The following is a 23,376-nucleotide window of genomic DNA, read 5'->3' as shown; positions in this document are numbered from 1 at the left end:
CTACTTCCTTAGATTCCTAGAAAGCACAACAAGTTCTTTCAACACAAAAAACCTCCAGCAACCTGGGAAATCCCTGCTTGCTTTGTTTTGATTTGTAATAGAACTCCTGCGAGCACTGTAAGAATGGCCAGTTCTTAGTCACATCTTTATTGACGTCTCATGTCCAAACCTTACGTCAAACTCGGCACCTTTCAGGTATAAATATACCAACGTTGCCTTAAGCAAACACACGGTGGTGGTTTTGGAGCAGAGCAGCTAATCTACTTTCCGAGAGCCCAGCAGACGCGAGAAGCCCACGGACGCTGCCTCTCCTCTTTGACGCGCTGAGAAAGACGCTGTCTTTTCTCCTGTCGAGAAAATCCAGCTCCGGCGTTTCCAGCCTACCCTTGCGGGTGACTGGGATATCGAGTCCTGAGATAGAGATACCAGACCTCCTACATTTTATTCCCAAGGTACAGTGCTGACTAAACCCTTAGAGAGAATTCTTAAACAGATCCTTGGCAACAAACCTACTTAACTTAAACTCCTACTTACTTACTCCATCCCACGTATTAGGCTTAAGTCAGGTACACCGGGGTAGGCGTATTTTAGAAGCACCAGTTTAGGACGTTAGCCTATGTATATATGTATGTATATATTTTATCCATTTTAAAGTATCTTATGGCTAAGAAACCATATCAATGCTTTTACAGTATTATTTCATAATACTCCTTTTACTGTACATACTTGACTTTACATTAAGTATTGCAATTGTGGCAATTCATTTCTCTTGCATGAGAAGGAAGACTGCTCAATAAATGATACCTTTTATTGAAAACGCCCGTCTCTCTATTCTCTGCACCCTGGTGAAACTAAGTATGCACATCTGACTGAGTGAAATAACTGTCTATTGTTTCACACGACTCTAGAGATTGACTCTTATTCTGAGGGAGCAAAGTTGTCATGTTTATGCGGTTGTCGGAAGCTGAATCCCTTTTTGTCTGAGCCAGGGAAGCTGATCCCTTCCTATTCATTCAAGAAAGTTTCCAGTGACCTCTGAGCTAGCTGGCGCAAACCTAAATAAGTCTAACATAGTCAGTAGAGACCTAGAAGACCTCAGTCCTACGTCTACACTGCTGTTTATGTTATTCCAATGCGCAGGGCCTATAGGGAAAATAGGAACTACACTACAATTTGTATTCTAAATAAAATAAAATAACATTCCACATTCTCCATACATATCCCCCAAGAGTTCAGGTGTCATTGGCCTTCCAGACTGCTCCCTTTCTCCTGCCTAAACCTGCAGCATTCCGGCCTCTATATCCCCCACCCCGGGCTGATAAGCGCAGACTGTGCCTGGTAGCTTCTATTCCAAAAAGGAGCCAAGAGGGAAAGAGAACCAGGGTTGCCCTACACTCACAGACCATCAATACCAGAAAACCCTGTTCTTTAAATGAAAATAAGTGCGTTGGTATTCTTTATAGCAGTAGGGAAGCCAACCATCAATTTCTATTACTGCAACAGCCGGTTTGCTAGAATTTTTCTTAGGGTGTATTACCGCACCTCATCCAAATTTCTGTTATTTTTTTTATATAAAAAAAGGTTACTTTTTAAACCTCAAATGACAGTCAAAACAGACCACAAACGATGTCTGAACGAGTAACTTGCACAGTACATCCAAACACATGTGAAAAAATGTGTGAAGAACAAAATGACCCCTCACGGGCGCACCACCCTCGGGGTAGCGGAGGGTACTCACCAGATTACCCCCTTTTCTCATCATAGGAAGTCATTTTTTTCAAAAATGAAAGTGTCCAAAACAAATCAAAAAGTATATAAAGTGCAATGGAGCAATGAGCTTTCGCTCCACTCGTGACAAACAGTGCCTGGTAGCTTACCTGTGATCGTCACTGGAGACAAACCCCTGCCAAACAATAAACTTTACAACTTCCTCCATCCTCTGCTCAGTTCTAACAACTGCCCAAACTTAGGAGGAAAACCTCAGCTGTACATTTCCCGATATTTTTTGTGAAACGGGCCCACAATCGGTAGGACCGGAAGAAGAATGTCGGGCATATTATCAACAACTAGCGATATTTATCGCTAAATAAGCTTAGCAACATTTTTTTTATTGCCGCGCATCGCCGGATTTTATCGCAGAGATAACGTGCTATTAGCGATGTTTATCTCCAAAGCGATAAAATGAACGTCGATAGCGGCGAAATGCATGAATGTCGCTGGAAATCCAACGATATTCAGGCATAATCGCTAATAGGGACTTAGCCTGAATATTCACCTCCCATCCATACTAATATAATAAAGAGAGAGCCCAAACCTTTGAGGCGGGTAATCTCAGGAACAACAGCACCAATCACAATACAGCGTTGGAAAGGGCAGTTGCAGCAGAAGGACATAGGCTATGCATATGCCCACCATATACATTTAAAAGGTAAAAGAACCGTGCCAGCAAAGTAGTCCCTTGTGGGCGTGTCTGCGTTGTGCTGTGGGCATGTGCTGGGGGCGTGACAAACGCTGGGGGCATGTGGTACGTTCCGCCCTTCATGCCATGTCTCATATCGTGTGCTAATCCCCCCCTGCTCCCTTTAAATACCCCTGCACCCCATACTCATAACCCACCCTTACTACCTAAAATACCCCAACACCCTTAAACACTAACCCATCTTAACCCTATAAATATACCCTGTACCCCATAACCTAAACCTACCCCAAAACCCTAAAAATACCCCTGTACCCCAAAACACAAACCTAGCTCTGAACCCTATAAATACCCCTGTACCTCAAAACCCAAACCTACCCCTGAACACTAAAAATACCCCTGTACCCCAAAGCCCAAACCTAGCCCTGAAACCTAAAAATACCACTGTACCCCAAAACCCAAACCTACCCCTGAACCCTAAAATACCCCTGTAACCCAAACCTAGCTCTGAACTCTTAAAATACCCCTGTACCCCAAAACCCAAACCAACCCCTGAACCCTAAAAATACCCCTGTACCTCAAAACCCAAATCTACCCCTGAGCCCTCAAAATAACCCTGTACCCCAAAACCCAAACCTACCCCTGAACCCTAAAATACCCCTGTACCCCAAAACCCAAACCTAGCCCTGAACCCTAAAAATACCCCTATACCCCAAAACCCAAACCTAGCCCTGAACCCTTAACATACCCCTGTAACCCAAAACCCAAACCTACCCCTGAACCCTAAAAATTCCCCTATACCCCAAAACCCAAACCTAGCCCTGAACTCTAAAAATACCTCTGCACCCCAAAACCCATACCTATCCCTAAACCCTAAAAATTCCCCTGTACCCCAAAACCCATACCTATCCCTAAACCTTAGAACTACCCCTGTACCCCATAACCCAAAACTATATCTGAACCTTTAAAATACCCAAACACCCCAAAACATATACCTCAGTACCCCAAAACATATACCCCTATACCCATACTTACCTTATCCAAACAAATTTAGTTGTAAATGTATGTGTGGTAAAAGCATTTAAAATGTAATGCCATGCGGTATAATGGCATTGCGGAGTCATGGTACTTTCATAATAAAAGTATGCGGAAAGAATGTTGCGGAATGATGGGTGTTTACCCTCCCCCGATAAGTACATTGGTGGCACGGCTGCCCACATCTCAAGCAACATACTCATATTTTTTCACCACCGCATTGAAAAATGCACTGGTCTCTCTCATTGATGGCCAGCACCGACATACACTTTTAGACACACCTCCCGCCACAAGTTCTAGAATTGCGAACTTTAGAGCTGGGGAGCTACGTTCTAATCTCGATTCAGAAATGGGGGTGGTGATGAACAGAGTGTCTGAATTAAGCAGACCACTCTTACCCAGTCCAAAGATCAGGGCTTGATCCATCACCGTTATTTATCTCACTGCACCATCCCAGCTCAGAAACTGGCTATATGCAATTCAGTCTGTCCCTGGCCCAGTGCATCATGGGAACAGGGCAGACTAAACTACCAAGCCAATTCTTCACCAGAAAGGAGACAAGCTACCGGGGACCGGTTTCTGGCACTTCAGCCGTCTTCGGCCCGGCTTGCTTGAATCCTGATGGTGCAGTGAGAAAGAGATTCATGTCTGAGTATACCCTGCCACACCTATAGTGGCCAAAAACGATTCAGAAAAGGGGGTGGTGATAAACAGAGTGTCTGAATTAAGCAGACCACTCTTACCCAGTCTAAAGATCAGGGCTTGATCCATCACCGTTATTTATCTCACTGCACCATCCCAGCTCAGAACCTGGCTATATGCAAATCAGTCTGTCCCTGGCCCAGTGCATCATGGGAATCGGGCAGACTAAACTACCAAGCCAATTCTTCACCAGAAAGGAGACAAGCTACCGGGGACCGGTTTCTGGCATTTCAGCCGTCTTCGGCCCGGCTTGCTTGAATCCTGATGGTGCAGTGAGAAAGGGACTCATGTCTGAGTATACCCTGCCACACCTATAGTGGCCAAAAACGATTCAGAAAAGGAGGTTGCTCATTGCACCATCAGGATTCAAGCAAGCTGGGCCGAAGACGGCTGAAATGCCAGAAACCGGTCCCCGGAAGCTTGTTTCCTTCCCAGTATAAGAATTGGCTTGGTAGTTTGGTCTGCCCTGATCCCATGATGCACTGGGCCAGGGTCAGACTAATTTGCATATAGCCAAGTTCTGAGCTGGGATGGTGCAGTGAGCTAAAAAACGGTGATGGATCAAGCCCTGATCTTTGGACTGGGTAAGAGTGGTCTGCTTAATTCAGACACTCTGTTCATCACCACCCCCTTTTCTGACTCATTTTTGTCCACCATAAGCGTGGAAGGGTATACTCAGATGTGAGTCCCTAGCTCATTGCACCATCAGGATTCAAGCAAGCCGGGCCGAAGACGGCTGAAATGCCAGAAACCGGTCCCCGGAAGCTTGTTTCCTTTCCAGTATAAGAATTGGCTTGGTAGCTTGGTCTGCCCTGATCCCATGATGCACTGGGCCAGGGTCAGACTAATTTGCATATAGCCAAGTTCTGAGCTGGGATGGTGCAGTGAGCTAAAAAACGGTGATGGATCAAGCCCTGATCTTTGGACTGGGTAAGAGGCGTCTGCTTAATTCAGACACTCTGTTCATCACCACCCCCTTTTCTGAATCATTTTTGTCCACCATAAGCGTGGAAGGGTATACTCAGATGTGAGTCCCTAGCTTATTGCACCATCAGGATTCAAGCAAGCCGGGCCGAAGACGGCTGAAATTCCAGAAACCGGTTCCCGGAAGCTTGTTTCCTTCCCAGTATAAGAATTGGCTTGGTAGTTTGGTCTGCCCTGATCCCATGATGCACTGGGCCAGGGTCAGACTAATTTGCATATAGCCAAGTTCTGAGCTGGGATGGTGCAGTGAGCTTAAAAACGGTGATGGATCAAGCCCTGATCTTTGGACTGGGTAAGAGTGGTCTGCTTAATTCAGACACTCTGTTCATCACCACCCCCTTTTCTGAATCACGTTCTAATCTCGGCATCAGCTCAACATCCTATGATTCCAGGCAAATCGCTTTGTCTCCCCGTGCCTACCACAAATGAATGTGTTCTTCTGTAATGTAAATTGTGCTCTTGCCATGTTGTCGTGTTCGCGCTATATAATATTGCAAGGAAAAATAAAGTAGGGAAACTCGAGTTCACACTTTACTGAACGCACACTCTTAAGTGCATCAGCAGTACACTGTGAATCGGAGCGTTTCACAGGCCTGTCACAGATAAGAAAGGCTATCAAAACGAAATCCTACAAAACAATATACCACTGGCCGGCAGCAATTCATACCCGGACAACGTCTGGACAGGCTGCTAGTTGGATACAAAGGCTAAGAACTGGTCAGAGCAGGCGTTAGTTTTCAGCGATATTCGCACTTAGCGCAACATTTTTTATCGCTACGCCTGCATTGATAATAGGTGATACCGATGTTAGCGACTGCTTTTAGTCGCTAACAGGTTGGGTACGCCCACTTTGCATGCCATTAGCGATAAATATCGCTGACATACAAAGCGGGCCCCAAACCGCTCGCTATAACCTCAAAGCTGATGCTAACTGATGTTAGCAACAGCTTGTTACTAGGCGAAGACATTATCACCGCTTTGCGGCCGAAAACAGCTGCAAAAGCGGCGATAATTTCATTTCGCCTGCCTCAGTAATATGCCCCATCATTCCAAAGAAAAACTAGGATTATCCAGGCGTGGGCTGCAGTTAAGGGCGGAAGGGCCTCAGCTCCCACCTTTTGCCAGTGCCTGAACAGTGTCTGTCTTGCGAAGCGAAGGTGGACCTGACAGACACTCTTTTTGTTCGGGTCTAGCAACCAGGCGCTGTACATGCACTAAATGCTCTTGCCCCTGTCTCCTAAGCGGACTTTTCTGGCCTGAAGATTTCACAGCCCTGGTGGGCATGACCTCCCCAAAGAGCTGTGATGACATCCACCTCATGATGAAGGGACACGTCACTGAGCGACTCGGACCGGGACGCTTCCGTTTTAAGCCCTGAAAGGCCTAGGCTGAGTGTCTTTCTGTGATGCCCGTCACAGAGAAGGGTGGGGTCAGCCAGTCCCACCCTGCGACAAGTACCAAAAGGTCGGTTCTCCTCTGTCTAATTGGCTGACCCATGAGAAGGTCAGCGGCTCAGCCAATGAGATGAGGCGACAGGATTTTTCTGTTATCCTTTCCCTCAAGCCTCCAGTAACCACCAACAATCCCTTCCACCCACGAGATCACCGCCAGCACTGGAAGTTTTTTTTTATGTTAGGTGCGTGAATGCATGTGAGTATGTTGTGTGATTGTTTGTGTATCTGTATGCATGTGCTGTGAATGGGTGTATGCATGTGTATGTGCATGTGAATGGCGGGTATATGTGTGCACACTTTTAAGTATAACATTGTTAAATAAATAAATACAAAAGTCGATTAAATATCTCACTGACCTGAGTGCATTAAAGACAAACTGTTATATACAAAACAATATTTATTTTGAATCACAGAACATCGAGGTCAGATGCTGATTGACCCTGTGGGATTCTCTGTCTCCAGTACAAAATAAGTTTGTATTAGGAAATAGAGTCCCCTATCTCACAAGTATAATTGCAGATGGATTTAAACGGTGAATTGATTCTAGAACTGACTTTGAATGTGTCATGGAGAAAGGAAGTAACTTGTTGAAGCCAACAATTTTACTCATCAAGTGCATTTTCGAAAATCAGTTGAATGCATTCAGATTGTTATTTAAAAAATTTGAATAAACGACTCAGGTGTGCTGAGTTCTGCAGTAGAGTACGCTGAGGTCACTGAGTGCAGGTTATTTTTTTCAGTTCAGTTCAGTTCGTGAAGTGGGAGAGAAAAATGAAACTTTCAAAGCTTCATGCATTTTTCTGTCAACTTAACTTCTTTATGGTATAATGCGTTGCTTCACTTTAGAAGCAAACACACAAGTATTTAATTGAACAATCCTATAAATTATTGCTAGTGCTATATGTCCATGTAATGTGCGAAATCTGTTTCCACATTATTCAAATCCAGAGACTGTGTTGATTGTTTTTACACCACACAGGTTAATCAATGAAGAATCCTAATTCTGAATGTGTGGTTGAGGTTTATAGAAGCTGATTCCTGATTAAAAGGGTGTAATTATTCCTGTTACGTTGCAATAAAATTCGAATTTCTAATGATAGGTTTTCATTGACTTGAGGTTACTCATCTGAAACTTGGAGTCACCTCAGCCTGGGATAAGGAGTGCCGGTCCAGTCTTCTTTCTCAGCAAGAAGGGTAGCTGACGGCAGGGCAGTAGAGTAGTAGGGCAGGAGGGTAGCAGTCCTTCTGGCAGCAGAGCAGCACAGCGGTCCTTCTTCTGCAGTATCCACAAGTTAAGAAGTGTACTGACGATTTGGGTCTGACGGTCCATCATATATTCCTGGTGCCCACTTTAAAGAAGGAGAAGTTTCTAGAGGCTTCACCTCAGAGGTGTTTGAAAGTTCCTGAAATGAAATTAAAAAAAGACTTATATAGCGCTACTTAGCCTTCGGGCGTCAAGGTGCATAACCAAAACATAATCAAAACATAATCTTGGGTCTGAGAGCATGTCCTGCCTCCCTACCCTTGCCCCAGCTTGTCTGCAGACACTAAAAGATACTGTCAAAGCTTTTGTGAGTGGGCTAAGGCAGAGCCTTTATAATGTGCGAGTCTGGTAGGTAACAGTTCCTCCCTCCTATCAAATCAGATATGGCCCATCCTGCCAGCACCAATTACCCCTATGTCTCACTGTCAGGGAGCAATACACAAAGACCAATTGCCAGCTACACCTAGTCATGCGACCCAGGATACAGGCACCAGGCACCAAATGGTCGGGACAAGAAAATGACATCACTCTAAGAGTGTAATTTTGAGAATTGTGACTTGAAATCCGACCTTACCACCATTAAAGAGGGTTTCAAATTACAATTCCTTATTCACCACAGAAGACAATTCTATCTCCTCCCAATTGAAAGTTACCACTTATTAAATTTTTTAAGGGAACCCAATTTTAAATATAGGAGAAGTAGGCCTTACAGTAGTGAAAAACGAATTTGGGAGTTTTTCACTGCCAAGGTATCTAAACCTTAAAGTACATGTCCAACATATTAAATACAACAGGACCCTGCCTTCACAGCTGTTTAGGGCATACCCTAGAGGTGACATATGTATTAAAAAAAAGACGTTTGGGCCTGGCAAGAGGTCTATTTTTCCAAGTCGAAATGTCAGATTAAACTGCATGCACAGGCTGCAAAAGAAGGCTTGAAACATGTTTAATGGGCTACTTGGGGGGTGGTCCAATAAGTGTTGCAGGCCCACTAGTAGGGACTGATTCACAGAACTAACTTATGACAAAATCCTAAACTTACTACTTTTGGTATTCACAGAAGTTAGGATTTTGTCTTAAGTTTGTCTTAAGACAAACTTAAGACAGACTTAAGACAAACTTATAACAAAATCCTAATTTAAGTCTGTCCTACACAGCCCCTGCCAATTACCACCTGATTGACCCTCTGACCCAAGTCAGGAGACAACGAAGGGGGGTCATAGATGCAGAAGATACTACAGGACAAGAAGTAGGAGACTTCTTTAAAGGTTTTCTCCCTTTCTGGGGACCTATGGCAAATAGTCGCCACATCCGGCAACTAACCGTGTAGTTCAGGCCGCCATAGACGAAACAACTGGCGCCTTAAATAACATTACAGCTGAGGTCGCCGCAGACAGGCTCATGACACTACAACACCGTATAGTTTTAGATGTCCTGTTAGCCGACCGTGGTGGTGTGTGTAAGGTAATAGGGTCCAGTTGTTGTGTATTTATTCCCGACAACACTCCCTCCGTCTATTCTGCTATCTCCCGCCTCCATGTTCTATCCGACAAATTGGATATGGACACCGGCACATGGTCCCTGACCGGCTGGTTTTGGGACCTCCTGTCCACCTGGGGGTGGAAGGCACTAACAGTCCTGGGCCTTGTTTTGGCCACTATCTTCACCTGCTGCCTCTGTATCCAGTGTGGCCCCGCCCTTTGTGGACTGTGTGCCACTTCCTGTACTCCTCGCCCACGAAATAAAGGAAAGAAAAATGAAATGATCATGCTACAGGAGCAAGTATACGATCTAATGAATATAGAAATTGACTAAGAATTTCTGTAATAGGGTTTCTATGGGACAAGGAGGGAATGTGGAATTTGACTAAAAAGCTCCCTTTTTCTCTGGTGTCCCATCATGCACCCTATCCACCCTGACATCGACCAGGCAAGCCAATCCTCCTATGTCAAGCACAAACCCCGTTGTACCCCCTCTTGCCTGCTCTCTTTTTCATAAAACTGACCCATGCCAAGAATAATGTCAACCATCGTGTAACCTACGGGTTTCCTTCCCGTTCGATATTTTCCCTTTCGACAAAACAAAGTCAGTCAGACGGCTGACTCGGAAAACCCCCTTCCCTGACTCTATCACCAAACGAGCAGCTCTCGCTCGTCAATGATTTCCTAGTTTGCAAAGACAGCCACGGGTTGGGTTAACAACCAAGGGAAAACCTAATCACACACACGAGACAGCCACGAAGAAGAACAGTTTACTACTGCCCATTCTCCTTCTTCCCCGCTGCACACACATCCCATTGTGAAACATCACCACCTTTGTGTACAAAGTAAAGAACGCACAATGCCTCGTCCCCTTTTGCCTTTCCGACAGCAATGACCCTGTAACAATGCCTCAATTCTCTGTCCTCAGATACCAGCAATTCTGTAACTTGTCACCACAATCACCCCGATGCAATATGTTTGCTTATATGCTATTCAGGTTATTCTTCAAACGAGAACAAGTATGCTATGTCTTTGATTGAATCAAGTTTGAGGGAAACTCCTTCTTTTCGATTGTACTCATATTGTATAAAAATGTTGATCTGTTTCAAGTAAAGTAGACTACTCCTGAACCCGCTTGATGAAGGAGCTCTCCCTTAACTCGAGTTTTGGAATAAAAACCCTTTCAACTCGAAGACCACGGACTCTGCTCCTCATTTTATGCATTACCATTTTCTTTGGTAATTATAGAAATTCCGACACGGCGTAAATAACTAGCTTTTCATTTACCACAGAGTGCACACATATTAGAGTGTTTAATTAATACAGAGTGCATATATCAGTGTGAAAAGCTAATGTAGTAATGTTTAGAGATGTTAGAATGATATTAAATTCCATGTTATGTGGCTGTTGCAGAGGAGAATGTAATGCTGCCAAACGTAGAAATGTGTAGGCCTCATGGCAGTTCACTGAGAAAGAAAACGTGCCTTTACAATTTCACATGATATGGATTACTGTTGTTATAATTCAAAGTATTATTGATCATAGACTGAAAATATATGTTTTATAGAAGTGTTTACTATAACCAGTTGTGTGTAATAAGTTAGAATATTGTTTAGGCTGAGAAATAAAGGTTCATAGAGTGCGCAGGCCTGTTTCATGTAATTCTAGTAGGCCTGGAGAGATAAAGTCGTTTCTTTTGATCTGCATGTGCTAGTTAAAATCAGGTTGTGTTAAGCATAAATTGTGGAATATGCTCGAAGGTTTACGACTTGTGAGATAAGCTGGAGGCCGGAATTTGGGGCCCACTTCATGGGTGTCTGTTTGCAGGTGCGAGGGGGTTCCAATCAAGAGAGTGATGAATAGAGCTCTGTTCTGGGAGACAGGCACAGGCCTGGAGGAGGGTTCAGGAATTTCCTGGGGGGTACCGTCTTGCCGGAGAAGAGCCTGAGAAGCAAGGTCAACGCTAACAAGGAGCCCAGAGGAGTATCAGCATGGAAAAAGCCAGAACCGACACCACGTGAGGTGTGTACGTGAGGGGCGTCTCTGAGGGGTGTTTCAACTGTAATTGTGATTTTGAATTAGGGACAGCACCCTTGGGTGGAGTGTGGGCAGATGGCCTGAGGAACCTAAGAGAGCGGATGGGTAGGCAGATAGGGCATATCTGCGATGCACAGATTTACAACAAAGACTAAGGGAAAGTGAGTGATCTTCTTTGGAAGTCACCACGGCTGACACCTTTTTAGGTTAAGATCCTGCTAAGTAGGGATGTCACTTAGTCTAGTGTAGGGACAGTATAATCTGGATTTTCTTCCTTTTGTAAATGACGCTCAAGTTACAACTTGTGTCTATTCTTGAAAACTTGCTGATCTTTGAATTAGTTTTGGTGATATTCTTCTGTCGCCTAAGAGCATTTAGAGAATTCATGTTTGTATTGATGCCAGTATATCTTTTGAACCTTATATTGAGATGTTTGTATCTCCAGTTATCTTTGGCTTTGTAATAAAACTTTAAAACTTATTCGTAGTAAGTGGTCCTTCAGAGTTGTGTAAAGTCTTGAATTGATTAACCTAGTAGTGGATTACTTTTTACTCTATGACAGGTAACAAAGGTTCAGTCGACCTGAGTTGGGATCTAGTTCTATAGTGATCTGATAAGAGATCAAAAATCCCGCCGTAACAGTGGTGCTGGCCCATTGGAGGAAATTCCTGGCATATGGGAATTCAACGATCAACTTCATGGGGCAATCAACGACAGAATGTGGTCCTTAACTTATCAGACAGAACTTTTGACATAATGGTCCCCCATAGTACAGAGAAAGCAGTATTAGTAAACTTCTGGCACTGACATATTGTATGTAATGTTTGGGTAAAAGGGCACTCATGGTAAAATGCTGGCCTAGCCATGGAGGTAAGAGGTTATCCATCAGAGATTTGAAAAAGATAATTGAGTCACAGCATGGAGACTGTTAGATTTCACTCGTTTGGCACATCAGGAAAGGACTTGAATATTTAATGAGCTTTTTTTCATAGGCTATGTTTTTTAGCACATTTATGTGAAACTTGTACATAACAATGCAATAGTAGAGCCCATTTTTCAAAAGGTTCTCGGGGGAGGGAAACCCCCATCCTCCTTTCTCCCCTTGAAGAAAATAGAATCTTATTTATGGAATTATTATGTAACTTCAGCAATGTTAATTATTGAGATATCAGGATTATGGTAATGTGACATCACTTTGTGATAAAATTCAGGGTCAAAGGTCATATGCTGTTACTTCCTGTGACATACTTAAGGTCAAAGAGCATAAGCTGTGACTTCTGATACCCCTGGTGTTGTCGTGTGTCGATGTCCATGCTGTAGCCATGCAGATTGGGGCCAGAAAGTCACTATGGCTCTTAAGTTAGTGCCACAAGGAAAAAAGTGTGTACGTGTGGCTTCACTGGCTCAATAGATGATTATGTCTAGAAAATATTTGGAAAACCAATGAATTGTTTGGCCAAACAGTAAGAAGTCTTGATCCACTGTTTATTAATCATAGAGTACGGTCGAAGTAGGTCTTTCAGTGTTGTCAACAAGAGTTTACGACTATTTGTAAAATAGATGAGAGCAGAAGACAGATGCTTGAATCACGTCACAGGCTGCGAGTGCTTCTGACTAGCAAATCTTCCCCAAAGTGAAGTGAAGAAATACAGCTGACTCCAGAAAGAAGGCGGATTGCAAGTTTATTCACAGCACCATGCCAAAGTGTGAACCCCTCTTGACAGACAGGAACAAACTGACTTGGCATGGAACCCTTAACTCAGCAATAAACAAGTCAACATCTGGAAAGGAGAGATTCAATGTCATGCCTTAAAGACATATCAGTCATCTTCGAGTTCAGTTTACACCACGGCATTATCATATGCAGTGGCGGCCAGAGGCAAATAAAAGTGATGAGGCAAATATTGGACCCACTAAGAGGCACTGATGAAAAACAGCAGTGCCTTTAGACTCAACACCAAAGCTCTCAATCATGATTTGTTATAAACAGAGTTGAAAAGGTGTCATGGTTGAGAGCTCTGGAGTTGAGGCTGAAGACATTGCAAGTTTCTTACAGTTCCTGTCAGTGAGTTAAATCAAATGTAATACAAAAAGAAATGTACTTACCTGGTGCTCCTCTTGTCTGCAGTCTTGGTTCCAGGACAGGCACCCAGAGCCCCAGCCAGCTCCCTTAGACCAGTCCTGATGATGCTCTTGTGCTACTCAGGAAGCATGAAAGAAGCACCAGGTGTGGCTTGAGCCGGCTGGGTCAATCCTTCTTTGCATGATCCCCACCCAGGTGTCTAAGACAGCTCGGGTCAGAGTGTTTAAAGTGACAGGTCAGGCTGACAGTCGCAAGATAGCCGCCCAAAGTGACATGCGCACTTTAAACTGAAGTGCACACCTCTCCTCTTTGCCTGTGCTTTATTGCCATGTTATTTTTCATGTTTGCTGGCGTTCCAGCAGAGGGGCGACGCTCCTCAGACCTATTACTGCAACAGCCTGTGATCTTATGCAGAGCCAATGGCAAGTTCCATATTAGCTCCTTCTAACATCTCTCCAGAGGATAAAACACAGAATAGGCACAAAAAAATGATCCACCTGCCAGCAGAGTGGGAGCAAATATTTCACACAGTAGAAGCAGACACTGACCCTTTTGGGCAATCGGAGTCCTGAAGATCTGACTAGTGACCATGCAATGTCAGCAGGGCCGGCCTTAAATCGGAGTGACCAGGAGAGCGTATTGGGGGGAAAGAAAATCTGGGGTTTGTTGTGGGGGTTCATTAAGGAGTGGCGGCAGGAGGTGTGAGAAAGATGGGAGGAGGGCAGGGGGTTGATGGGGTGTTAACAATTACGCTGAGATACGCTAAGGGCAGATTACAACGCCTTTAACATGATCCATTTGAGATCAAATGAGATGGAAGAGCTGCTGTTTGCATAACATTGTCAGGCAGTTCCCTGCTGTGGCCCTCGGAATATTGGCGACCCGGGCCCTTGGCCCAACTCGCCCATGCCCAAGGCTATCCCTGAGTAGTGGCAATCTCTGAAGCTGAAGAAGAAGATATATAACAAAATATATATCATGCCCGAAGAACAAGGAAGCTAAAAAAGGGCAAGATGGATTAAGATTAGATTCAAAAACACGTTTAAAGTTTGCCATCAATACTACAAATATGACCTTCCCTATGGAGGGGAGAGGAATCCTTGAAAGAAGACAGGGAACACCTGAAGTGCCACATTTGCTCAACACGCGTGCCCATTCATGGTTCACCACTTCTGCATTTAAATCAACAGATGGTTGAGTGTCAAACAAACATCAATACATTATTTCATACACCTGGAATATGGCTGGGGAGGCAGGAGATGGTCCTGTCTCAGATGACACACTCCACAGGCAGGGGCAGTACCACTCCATCTCCTGCAACAGAGCAGCATTAATGCATCATTTTACACACCTGAAAGATTGCTGGAGATGCAGCAGATGGTTCTGCCTCAGATAACACATTTCACAGGCAGGGACAGTACCACTCAAACTCCTGTGACAGACAAGCATCAATGCATCCTTTCATACACCTGGAAGATTGCTGGGAGAGTAGGAGATGGTCCTGTCTCAGATGACACAAGTCACAAGTCACATGGCAGGGACAGTACCAATCCATCCCCTGCGACAGGCAAGCATCAACGAGGCTGGAGATGGTCCTGTCACAGATGACAGTACCGCTCCATCTGCTATGACAGGCATCAATGCATCATTCCACACACCTGGAAGATTGCTGGTGGGGGACGGGGGCAGGAGATGGTTGTGTCCCAGATGTCACATTTCACAGGCAGCGGCAGTACCACTCCATCACCTGTGACAAGCAGACGTCAGTGCATCATATCACACACCTGGAAGATGGCTGGGGAGGCAGGAGATGGCCCAGTTCCAGATGACACAATTCACAGGCAGGGGCAGTAGAACTCCATCTCCTGTGACAGACAAGCATCAATGCATCATTTTACCCACTTCAAGCTTGCTGAGGAGGGATGAGATGGTCCTGTCTGAGATGACCCCCTTCACAGGCAGGGGCAGCACCACTCCATCTCCTGGACTATCACCACCGGCCTTACACGCTTCTCACGATTCTGATTTCACAAAAGGATTAATCTCTTATATTCACACGGTATGGTTAACTGATTTATGCTTTCTTGCATTATGTAGAAATTGAGTGCTTTAAGACGGAAACATATTTTGTTTTGTTCTGGGAAAAAAAACAGTTGTTCCCGCTGCCTCATGTTATCTGTGTTTATGTTACTGTAATGAGCCGATGCACACATAATTACAAAAACAAGATCAGGTTGTGCCTGATGCCAATGACTCAGCACCTTTTGTGTGACGCTGCAGTTCGTCTCCTGAGTCATCTTCATCCCTGCTGCTGCAACTCTCTGGAACGTTTTTCAGAGGAATATATGATGCTACTTAGCATACCGTTACTCTGCAGGTGTTTACTTCGCAGTTATATATTACGCATACCATTACAACGCGTTATTCGTACTTTAAAACAAAAAAATTATCGTAATAGTTACCTATCCCCTGGCACGTACCCTGAACCCTAGAAATACCCCTTACACCCCAAACCCCTATCTCCCCCTGACCCCTAAAAATACCCCAACTACCCAAAACCTCATATGCACCCTGAACCCCAAAAATACCCAGCACCCCAAAACCTTAAACGCACCCTGAACCCTCTCAAATACCCCTTACACCTCAAAACGCTAACCCACCCTGACTCCTAAAAGTACCGAGGTACCCCAAAAACCTAAATGCTCCTTGAAACCGAAAAACACCCTAGCACCCAAAACCTTAAATTATTATTATTATTATTATTATTATTATTATTATTATTAATGACATTTGTTAAGCGCATGGTTGCACAAGGAACAGTGCGTCCCCGCGCTGAAAATCCCACTAATCATCTCATCAGCTTAGCTCACGGAGGAGGGGCACTAGGGCCAGGGGAAACTAAATTGATTATGTCTTGGGGAAAAGATGGGTTTTCAACCTCTGTCTGAACCTTGCTTCAGACGGTTCCATCCTCCATTCGATGGGCAGGTCATTCCAGTCTTTACTGGCCAGGTGTCTAAAGGACCGTCCTCCCATCCTTGCTCTGTGGATCCGTGGAACCACTAATAGCATGCTGCCCATCGACCTAAGAAGGCGTGAATGACGATAGATTGGAAGCATATCCTGGAGATATGAAGGTGCTTTTTTGTGAGCTATGCGATGGGTAATGCACATAGTTTTAAATTTAATTCGTTCTTTTATTGGAAGCCAATGCAGGGAACGCAATGCATGTTTCCCAGAGGCCCTCCTAGGGAGGTTCAAGACAAGCCTGGCAGCTGCGTTCTGGACGCGTTGCAACTGCATTAGGCCTTTTTTACTGAGTCCACATAGGAGGGAGTTCCCATAATCTAAATGGGAGGTAACCAAGGCATGTACCATTGTTTTTCTGGCGCTAGGAGGCAGTAGGTCAAGGATTTTCCTCAGGACCTTCAAAATGCCAAAGCATTTACCGGCAACATTACCAACATGATTAGTGTAGGCTAGCTTAGAATCAAGAAGTATGCCAAGGTTTTTGACTGTGTCCACCGGGGCAGGGACAGAGCCCAGTTCTATGGGCCACCAGGCAGATGTCCAGATGGAAGGGCAGGGACCAACGATAAGAACTTCCGTCTTATTACCATTGAGGCGGAGATAGTTCTGCTTCATCCACCCATCAAGTGCCACCAAGCAGGCCGAGAATTTCTCAGCATCCACAACTGGATCACAGGACAGGTTGATCACCAGTTGTGTATCGTCTGCATAAGAGACTATGGCAACACCATATGACTCCACCAGTTTGGCAAGGGGTTCCATGTACAGATTGAATAACGTGGGGCTCAGAATCGAGCCCTGTGGAACCCCTTGTCTAAGACATCTTATACTGGATTTGCATGGTGGACAATGCACTTGAAATCTCCTGTTCTTAAGGAAGGAAACCAACCACTCATGAGCAGGACCGGTTATTCCCTTCTCACTCAGACGGTCCAGTAATACAGAGTGCGATACGGTGTCAAACGCCGCACTTAAGTCCAATAGGACCAGTGCGGCCGTGTGACCCTCATCCGCCCTACACCGCAACAGTTCCGTAGATAGAAGGAGGGCTGTCTCAGTCGAATGTTTGGCCCTGAATCCCGACTGAGACGAGTGGAGGAGCTTATTTTCCTCCACAAAGCTCACCAGCTGTCGGTTAACCAATTTCTCTACTACCTTCGCACAATAGGGAAGGAGGGAGATTGGTCTAAGGTTGTCCAGTTGTGTTATGCTAATGTGGGCTTTCTTTTTTATCGGAACAACTTGGGCCAATTTCCAGATGTCCGGAACTAGACATTCATTGAAGGAAAGAGAGGCCATGTTACCTATGTGCTCCGCTACCTGGGGAAGATGACTGCGAAGAATCCTCGCTGGGACCGCATCTAAGGGAGAGCCAGAGTGAATGTCCGATAAGATGTTAGTTAGCTCCTCTGCTCGGGGGACCACAAACTCCCTAGGTTTTTTCATAACCTGTTTCTCACAGTTAGGATCTGGCGAATATGTGGGTTCTGAGTTAATCTGAAAAGATGCATAGATCTTTTCTACCTTCCCTGCAAAGAAGTCTGCAATCTCATTGCATGACTCTGTCGAGGGGGGGACTTCCCCTGAACTCGCTAGAGGGGCGGAGAGTTCCTTCAAAATCATAAAGAGCTCTTTAGATGTGTTATCTGAACAGTCAATCCTCTTATTATAGTAATCTCTTTTAGATTTCCTAATCTGACTGTGATAAGACCTTAGTTCACTCTTATAGACTTCACGTAGTGAGGGGGCATATTCCGCTCTCCATCTACGCTCCAGAGTCTTACATTTGGTTTTGGCGGCGCGCAGCTCAGCGGTAAACCACGGAGCGGATTTCGTGCTCCGTGCCATGGCTTTTTGAGTCCATGGGGCAACTTTATCCAGTGCACCCCCAACCCATTCATCATACATCCTGCAAGCCTCAACCAAGTTGTCGCTGAGCTTTGGGGGTTCCTGTCCTAGGGCTTGACTGAAGACATCGTGACTGAATTTCCTCCAGTCCCTGCGCCTAATAGCGGGGGGTTTCTGTATAGGCCCCCTTTTGGGCAGTCTTCCAAGTTTAAGAGGGATCAAATAATGATCCGACCACAGGATCTTAATCGGGGCAGATACGCTTATATCTTCCCAATTTACAAAGATTGGATCCAGCAGATGCCCCGCTTGATGAGTGGCTCTGTTATCGGCCAAAACAAACATCAGAGCTCTAAGCGAATTGATCAGGGATACAGCCTCTCTGCAGTTGACATCATCCAAATGCACGTTGAGGTCTCCTACAATCATGAACTTATTATGGCGTAAAGCAGATTGCGTTAGAGCCTCCAGGAGGCTCTCAATGAACGCGGTAGCCACACCAGGAGGGCGATAGATAAGGTAACCCTTAATGGTGCAGTTAGGGCCAACCGAGATGGAAAATAGCCCAGCTTCACAGTTATTAATGGCAGCCGGTTCAAGAGAACATGGCAGCTCGATTTTATGGACAATAGCTATCCCCCCCCTCTGAATCCCTCTATTAATTTGGAGAATGTTATAGCCGGAGGGAAGGGCCTCTATAATATCAGGGAGGGATTGCTCATCCAACCATGTTTCTGTCAAGAAGACCAAGTCAGGGTTGTCATCTATCAGCATGTCATAAATGTTCAAGCTATGACGTTTCAACGATCGACAGTTCAGTAGTGAGGCAGAAAGTTCATTACCTTCCTTACTCGTGTCTCGGTCTCTGAGGATAGTGTAGCCGCAACCCTCACACTTCAGAGGCCATTGCTCCACGTGCAGCGTGTGTGAGCATTCCGGCGGAAGCATCTTGCGCAGATTTAGTAACGCCTGCCTCGTATAGGTTACCATCCCGCACCGGTCTATGGTGGTCTGGCCAGGGGGACGGGCCCTAGGCCAGGTATGGTCGCGGACGGGCGCAGACGGGCTTGCCTTAGGCGCGCAAACGGCGCGCCTGCTGCGCTCGTCCGCTGCGCTTCCGGTATGGACACATCCTATATGCTGATGGGAGAGCGGAGTTGGAAATGGGCGTGTCCTAAGTGAGTTGGCGTGGCCTGTGCACCGCGAGGAAGGCGGCAGTTCTAATCAAGCCCAGCCTCGCCCGCTGCAGCGCTAAATCCGCTGACCATTGTTGCCTTTCTCTATATAACAGGGGTCTAGAGTGGCTGGTTAGTAAACAAAGATTAAAAGTATTTCAGACAGTTCAGTTTTAAAAAGAGCAAGAAAAACGTAGCTCCCGGCTGTGCCTCAGGAGATTAGTGAATCCAGCAGCGCTAGTTGTCAGTGCTTTAAATACTCTGGCGAAATGGGTGTGTCCAACACACCCTGAACCCTCAAAATATCCCATGCACCCCAAAACCCTAACCCACCCTGAAGCCTAAAAATTCCCCAGTCCCCCAAAACATAAATGCACACTGAACCCTAACATCTCCCCCTACACCATCCAACCCTAACCCCAAAATTATCCCAACACCCCAAAACCTAAACACACCCTGAACCCCAAAAATACCCCAACACCCCAAAACCTTACATGCGCCTTGATCCCTCAAAATACCCATGACTCCCAAAACCCTAACCCACCCAAACCCCTAAAAATGCTGCAGTACCCTAAAACCTAAATGCACCCTGAACCCTAAAATTACCCCCTACACCCCAAAACCCTAACCAACCCTGACCCCTAAAATTACCCCAGCACCCCAAAACCTGAACGCACCCTGAACGCCCAAAATACCCCAAAACCATAAACGCACCCTGAACAATAAAAATACCCCCTACACTCCAAAACCCTAACCCACCCTGACCCCTAAAAATACCCCTGTTGATGGGTCTTTAACATGTGTCATTTGCCTCTGTCTCAGGAGGTAGCCAGCATTCCCTGCACAAATGACATTGGCGTTTGTTCATTTCGATTTACTTGCTGTTGTCGGCAATGGAATTCATGCATTTAATAGATTTTATACGATATGGCCCCTAAAGGCTCTTCAGGGCCGCATTGCACTGGGCCGCTTGGTTTACTTTCCAACCGCCTAATTATGAACTGGGAGGTCGTAAAGTAAAAAGCCGGTCATTCTGGAGGGCTTCCAATGGGCTCGACAATCACATCTGCCAGTAATCTCAAGGATGGGCCTTTCCACCCTAGAGATTCAAATGCACGGTTTTCAGCATGGGCTCCATGCCGACCTGTCCATCATGGAAACCATAACGGAAAGTGTGCTTGGGTGCCCCCAGCAGTGCCCCCTTGTGCATGCAGCCTCTGGTTGGGGGCGGAGGGGGCACCTGTTGTTCCCACCTGTGATTCGCTGCACCCCGTTGCAGGCACCTTGGGTGCAGGAATTAACTGCGTAACAACCGTAACACAAGCTCCCATTGAGAAAAGGGAGCTTGCGACCGAACAGTGTTCGGTCACATTGTAATGAGCCAGTTGGGTCCGCCGACCGAGTGTCAGTCGGTCCCAGGACCGAGTCAGTGTTGGGCGGAGTAAATTCCACTGATATCGTAATTGGCCCCTTAGTTTTTTACAAAAAAGACAGACATACCATAAAAAAAGGTTTAGCTGCTTGGAAGGCAAACTCAGAGTTAGAGGACTACTGGCACCATTCCTACGTTTGCAGCTTTTCCTAGAGTGTTCCAAAATGTGACGCGCCTTATTACTATTCATGAGACAGGTGGAATTGACAGCTTCTTTTGGAAGTGACTAGCTAATACTTTGGATACATTGAAAAATGAAGGTTAGTAATCAAACAAGGTTAGCAAACTGCTGTTATTACATCAAACCCAGAATCCTTGAAGGATCTACCTGGGCAATTGTCCATATGTCGTGACCCCTAGGTACCAACCGCTTATCCTCCCCTTTCATTAGTCTTAGATCTCTTGAGGTAAATCTGTAACCCACCTCCACCAATGTGCATCTTCGTCCTGCAAACCCTCTACTCCTTTCCTGCGAATACTTTCAAAACCCTCTAAAAATCGGAGTTTCAGGAAAACATTGCAAGCAAACATAGTTTAAAAGCTAGCTCATAACAAGTAACATAAATCATTTGTATTCTAATCAAAATAAAATAACATTCCACATTCTCCTAACATATCCCCCAAGAGTTCAGGTGTCACTGGCCTTCCAGACTGCTCCCTTTCTCCTGCCTAAACCTGCAGCATTCCGGCCTCCATATCCCCCACCCCGGGCTGATAAGCGCAGACTGTGCCTGGTAGCTTCTATTCCAAAAAGGAGCCAAGAGGGAAAGAGGACCAGGGTTGCCCTCCACTCACAGACCATCAATACCAAAAAACCCTGGGCCTCATTTATGAAAAGTGACGCATCGCTGCGTGAAAACAGCGATGCGTCACTTTTCACTGCGCACTCCTTGCGACACCAATGATGCGTCATATTTAATGTATGACGCATCATGTCGCAAGAACTTACAGATATGTCAGTATTTCTGATGTATCTGTAAGCGCAAAAGTGACGCATTGCTGGAGTGTGTCACAAAAGTGACGCAACTCCAGCAATGCGTCCTTTCACATGGGGAAAGCCCCATGTGAAAGGGCTTGCGTCAGTCCTACCTCTGCTGTGAGGCAGGCGCAAGATTTTGACACAACAGCATTCTAAAAGTGACGCAGTGAAATCTCATAGATTTCACTGCGTCACTATTACGAGGCTTTTTGCGGGGGAACGCCCCCTCTGCATACATTATACCTCACGCAGGTATAATGTGGCGCAGGGGTTTAAAAAGTGACGCATCTACCTAGATGCGTCACTTTTTAAATAAGGCGCAACAAGGCGCATTTTTTACGACGCTGGTGCGTCACAAAAAGTGACGCACCGGCGGCGCAAAACTGACGCAAGGCCTCATAAATAAGGGCCCCTGTTCTTTAGAAGAAAATAAGTGTGTTGGTATTCTTTATAGCAGTAGGGAAGCCAACCATCAATTTCTACTACTGCAACACCCGTTTTACTAGAATTTTTCTTAGGGTGTATTACCGCACCTCATCCAAATTTCTGTTATTTTTTTATATAAAAAAAGGTTACTTTGTAAACCTCAAATGACAGTCAAAACAGAACCAAACGATGTCTGAACCAGGAACTTGCACAGTACATCCAAACACATGTGAAAAAATGTGTAAAGAACAAAATGACCCCTCACAGGCGCACCACCCTCGGGGTAGCTGGCAGGTACTCACCAGATTAGGCCCCTTTTCTCATCATATGAAGTCATTTTGGTAAAAAATGAAAGTGTCCAAAACAAACCAAAAAGTATATAAAGTGCAATGGAGCAATGAGCTTTCGCTCCACTCATGACAAACAGTGCCTGGTAGCTTACCTGTGATCGTCACTGGAGACAAACCCCTGCCAAACAATAAACTTTACAACTTCCTCCATCCTCTGCTCAGTTCTAACAACTGCCCAAACTTAGGAGGAAAACCTCAGCTGTACATTTCCAGATATTTTTAGTGAAATGAGCTCACAATCGGTAGGACCGGAAGAAGAATGTCTGGGCATATTATCAACAACTAGCGATATTTATCGCTAAATAAGCTTAGCAACATTTTTTTTATCGCCGTGCATCGCCGGATTTTATCGCAGAGATAACGTGCTATTAGCGATATTTATCTCCAAAGCGATAAAATGTCCGGCGATAGCGGCGAAATGTGTGAATATCGCTGGAAATCTAGCGATATTCAGGCATTATCGCTAATAGGGACTTAACCTGAATATCCACCTCCCATTGGATATAAAGGCTAAGAACTGGTTAGAGCAGGCATTAGTTTTCAGCGATATTCGCACTTAGCGCAAATTTTTTTCGCTACCCCTGCTTTGATAATAAGCGATATCGATGTTAGCGACTGCTTTCAGTCACTAACAGGTTGGGTACGCCCACTTTGCATGTCATTAGCGATAAATATCGCTG

The sequence above is a fragment of the Lissotriton vulgaris genome, chromosome 1_2 (assembly GCF_964263255.1).
Source record: "Lissotriton vulgaris chromosome 1_2, aLisVul1.2, whole genome shotgun sequence".
In the NCBI taxonomy this organism is placed as follows: domain Eukaryota; kingdom Metazoa; phylum Chordata; class Amphibia; order Caudata; family Salamandridae; genus Lissotriton; species Lissotriton vulgaris.
Note: the sequence above shows the minus strand (reverse complement) of the source record.